Consider the following 4,740-nt stretch of genomic DNA (forward strand, 5'->3'; position numbering starts at 1 on the left):
AGGGTGCTCTTCCCGGGAAAACTCCTTGGGAAGCTCAGGCTCTGAGCTGGAGGTGCCTGCTTGGCTCCCTGCAGGATCCTCCCTTCCCACCAGGGCCTTTCCCAGTCCCCTCCATGAAACGATCCCTACCAGGCAGAAGAATCCCCCTTTTTTAATTTTAATTTGGATTTTTATCCCCCTCTTCTCCCCCTTTCCCCAGCAGCTCCAATTCCTGTGGCTGGAGTGCAGGATTCCCAGTTCCAGTGCCAGGATTCCCAGTTCCAGTGCCAGGGCTCCCAGTTCCCCTGTCAGTGCCGTAGTTCCAGGATTCCCAATTCCCAGGGTTCTTGGCACCACCCAGTCTGTGGATGGAGGAGGGGGCTGTGTGTGCCTTTCTGTCCCTGGAGGAGCATCTGTTCCTGTCCAGGATGCAGGAGGAGCCCATGGAATTACTCCCTGTCCATGGGCTTTTCCAGCCCCGCTGGAGTCGCTCCCACCGAGGGTTTTCAATGGCTCCTAATTAGAAAAGCATTGGATAATAGGATGAGCTATAATTAGCCAGACCTGCCCTCTGGAATGCCGACCCGGATCCATTCGCTCCCTTTCCGTATCCACACTTTGGTAGCAGTTTGAGGGGGAACCTTTGGGATCCCCTCTGGGATTGCTTAAACCAGGAGAACAGGGAAGATGTACTGGTGACCCTTCCCAGCCCTCTCCAGGGGCAGGAGCACTGGGAGTGCACCTCTGGGGTGCAGGAAAATTCCCTCTGGAACTTTGGGGGGGGGGGCACATCCAGTGGGAATTCCTGCCTGCCCGTGGTCTCCTTCCCTGGGTGTTTTCCTCGAGGGAAGAGGGAAGGGCTTGATGGGACGATCGGCAGGGAAGGCCTCGTGAAAGGGCTGTTGTTGGGCAGGGGAAGTGCTGGCCAAGGGCTGGAATGGCCACACAAACACAGGGAATGTTGCCCTGGGATGATTTTTTGGGCTGTGCAGGACAAGAACTTCTCCAGGGAGTTGTTTCCACCCCATCCCACCCCTCCTTGTTTTTTTTCTGCTTCCTGGGAGCTGCTGCAGGGAATGAGGACGAGGCCTCAGATAGGGCCAGGGGTAGGGGACAGCTGAGTTCACCCACGTTCTGGGGGAGGTGGCACGGAATTCCGGGATGGATGGGGTTGGGAGGGACCTCTGGAGATCCCCCCCTGGCCTGGCAGAGGCACTTGGAGCAGGTGGCACAGGGACATGTCCAGGAGGGGTTGGGATGTCCCCAGGGAGGGAGACTCCACACCCTCCATGGACAGAAGTTCCTCCTCGTGCTGAGCTGGGGCTTTGTGTGTCTTTGGTTTGTGGCCATCACTCCTTGTCCCACCACTGGGAAGAGTCTGGGACACCCCTTGGAGATGTTTATGGATCGCTGGGATCCCCTCTCTGGACTAAACCCAACCCAAACCTCTGGCTCAGCTTAGGCAGCACATCCAGCGTGTCTCTAAACCTCCCTTCCCTCCCATCCCAACATTCCCACGCCTCCAGTGCCGTTCCCTGCACGTGGGTGACACCGGGCAGTCGCCGCCCCGTTGGCTGCCTGGTGGTAATTAATTAGTACAGTTAATGATTCGGGCTCGTCTGGGGCCTGTTGGCTCCTTGGACAAGTTCAAAGCAACGAGGTTCTTCCTGGAATTGCGTCTCCAAGGGGTTTTCCTGCACGGACACGTGGATGGGTGCTGCCGTTATCCCAGAAATGAGAAATGGGGAGGGGGCCCAGCAACTGCTGGAAGACTTAGGGGTGAGCTCCAGGTAAACTCGGGACAAATTCAGGCCTTGGAGGTCCTTTTTTCCTCCTCGAGGATGGGAATGTTGGTTCCAGGAGGCATTTGGGTCAGCCCAGGGGGATCAGGTGGGTGTTTTTTTTCTCTGGGAGCGTCGATGGAAGGAGCAAAGCCTGAAGGAACACACAGCGAGAAACCCCAGCCTGACTTGCGGTTCCTTTCCTTAAATCCTGGGATCCTCTTTCCCAGGGGATTCCAGAGCTTGGCATGAGTGTTTTGGGAGGGAAGGGGGTGCTGTCCCAGGGGTGTCCTGACCCTCCTCTCTCTCTCTCCCCTCAGGATCCTCAGCCACGTCCCTTTCAGCCTCTCGGCCCCGGCAGGATCCCAGCGGGAACCCATGACCTTCCCTGCCAGGTAGGAGCCGGGAATGGCGCGGGATGGGGAGGGAATGGCGCGGGATGGGGAGGGAATGCCGCGGGATGGGGAGGGAATGCCGCGGGATGGGGAGGGAATGCTGCAGGATGGGAATGCCGCAGGATGGGGAGGGAATGCCGCGGGATGGGGAGCGTCGGACCCGGCACGGGCGGAAATTCCGGTCCTGGCAGCGCAGAGCTGGGCTGGGACTGCGGGGGAATCGTGTCCTGCAGCTGCAGCTCCCGGGCCAAGGAAGGGCTGGGGAGGAGCTCTGGGATCAAACTCGGTTCTGTGCCTTCACCAAAACTCTCTTTTCACACCCCAGAGGAGGGAAATGTCCCGAGTTTCCTGAGGGACAGGGAAGTTTTGCTCCCCTGGAGCTGGGCAGTCCCAGCACCGCTCAGTGCTGTCGGTCTGGGGCACGAGGAGAAGCAAAAACAAGCGGGGAAATCCCTCCCTGGGGACTTGCTGTGTGTCCTGGTCGTTTGTGCAAACTTCCCCCCCCCCCGGAAGAGAAACTGGGAATGGGAGGGAAGTTTGGGCAGGGATTTTGGAGCTCAGGGAGTTCAAGGAGGGAACAGCCCAGCTCTGTCCCGTCCTGGTGCTCCCCCGTCCCAGGTGGTGTCAAGTGAAGCGTTTCCTAAGTAGGAATTTAAGGATTTATCCATTGTGGGGAGGGAGGTTTTTTCCTCAAAAAAATGGGGCTGGGGAAGGAAATGGGGTGGGGAAGGGTCTGAGGAGCAGCTGAGGGCACTTGGATGGTTCATCTGGAGCAGGGACTGAGAGGAGACTCCTTAGACAAAAAGTAGATCCATGAAACTTCAGGGAAAATTCAGGTCCAACCCCTCCTGGAGTGACTGCAAGTAGAGCCCTCACAAGCATCTCTTTAACCCCAAAGCAACAGACCTTCCAGTTAATCTCCATTTTCAAGTTCTTCTTGGAAAAATCGGAATATTGATGGGAGGGGGGGAGGGATAAGAAAATTCCTCAGTAATTTGGATTTTCCTTTTGCTGCCTTTGCATCCGCTTATCCCAGTTCCCTCTGTGATGGCTCTTGAGGATGAATCCAATAATTTAGATGGGATTGAACAGGAATCTTTGTTTTGGGAGAGGGTGCTGCAACCAGTTTGGAAAAAAAAAAAAAAATCCAGGAATTCCCAAGGAATTGCCCATGCCCAGCGTGTGGCGCTGGCAAAGCTGATTGGGGTTGTGAGGGGCTATTTAAATATGCAAATTCTGCTGCATTAAAATCAATGAACCAGCTCGGATCCCTCCTTTAATAAACATCAGGCATTAATTGGGGAGGGGGGGAAGGGTTTGATTGCAACTCAAAGGGCCCTTATTTAATATTTCAATTGAATGTTTTAATATCGAAATCTCCTGGTAAATAAAAGCTGCAGTCGAGCTGGGGGGGCCCTTTCAGTGGAGGGTTTTATTTTTGGGGCCCAGATAAACAGTGGATAAACAGTTTCTTAATGATTAATGATTAATTAATCGAGGATCGATGCGCCTGGAGAATCCATACGTGGCAGGAAGGTGGGAGGAAAATTCTGCTCCTCCCTTTGTCCTTCAGCAAAACCCACTTGGATTTTTATCCTCTGCTGGTGGGATTCCCGGGGGGGGGACAAGGAACCAGCTCCATCCCAAAATCAGTGGCTCATTCCAGAATCCTTGGGTTGGAAGGGGTGTTGCTGTGGCAGGGATTGCTTTGAGGCTGGGCATTCCAAAAGTAAGGAACAGCAACACCAGGAAAAGTGTTTAAGAGGGAAAAAAACCCCTTCGAGTTGTAACGCACTTTTAGTTGCTTTATCAGGATTTTCCCCTTGATGGTGAAAACTCCTCTGAATTCCTACAAAACCAGCGAGTTGCTCCTGTGATTTCTCTGATTTTTTTTTTCACCTCACCTCAGTGGCCTCGAGTTTTCACAAAAATCCAGCAAAGTGATGGTTTTTGCAGGCAGCGGCTTTTCCCGTTTTTCCGGCTCCGTCTTTAGTAGCACCTTGGGATGCCCCTCTCCCTGTGCAGAGCCCTTAGACAGAGCTCAGCCCGGAGCCAAACCCAGCCCTGGGCAGGGATTTCCCAGGTGAGTCCGCACAAATCCCACAGGAAGCTGGAAGCGCAGTGGGATTCCAGCTCCCAGAATCCCGGCCCGGCCCGGAGCTCTGTGGTGCTGGAGCTCAGCCCCTTCTCCAGGTGTTCGTTTTGGGGAAGTGCTTCCCCTGAGTCCGGAATTCCCGAGCAGGATGGAAGGGAGCAGCAGATCCCCCCCCCACCCCGGGGCTGGAAGTGCTTCCCGAGCTCCCCTCGGAGTCGGGCACCCCGTGGGGGGCCCCGTGGCCACTCCGGGCTCTTCCTATCCCACATTTTTCCCCCCTGCTTTTCCTTCCTCCTCTCCCAGCGCTGCCCATCCCGGTGCATCACTCTGGACAACTTCCCTGGCACAGGAGGGGGGAATCGTGTGGGCTCTGAGCCCTGGGCATGGCCAGGGTTTCCCAGCCCTCTGGCAGCTCCTCAGTGCTCCCCTGGGGAGTTTGGGAGAAGGGGGGGGATAATTCCCGTGGGATCCGGGGGGGGGGGGGGGGGGG

General features: G+C 55.8%; 1 protein-coding gene across 4 annotated transcripts in view; it reads left to right on the forward strand.

Annotated features, from left to right (window-relative positions):
• Positions 1-236: 236 nt before the first annotated feature.
• The window catches only part of GATAD2A (GATA zinc finger domain containing 2A), a 25,498-nt gene continuing 20,994 nt past the window's right edge, over positions 237-4,740 (forward strand). For 3 of the 4 annotated variants that reach the window (XM_027910220.1, XM_027910221.1, XM_027910222.1), the window contains exon 1: positions 2,081-2,155. The gene's annotated coding sequence lies outside the window, so the exon portion shown is untranslated. Of the gene's footprint in view, positions 287-2,080; positions 2,156-4,740 lie in introns of those variants that run through there. The other variant, XM_027910223.1, reaches the window with a different exon arrangement.

Source organism: Empidonax traillii, unplaced genomic scaffold, assembly GCF_003031625.1.
Source record: "Empidonax traillii isolate 1590-97213 ecotype Southwest subspecies unplaced genomic scaffold, ASM303162v1 scaffold2956:size29659, whole genome shotgun sequence".
Classification (NCBI taxonomy): domain Eukaryota; kingdom Metazoa; phylum Chordata; class Aves; order Passeriformes; family Tyrannidae; genus Empidonax; species Empidonax traillii.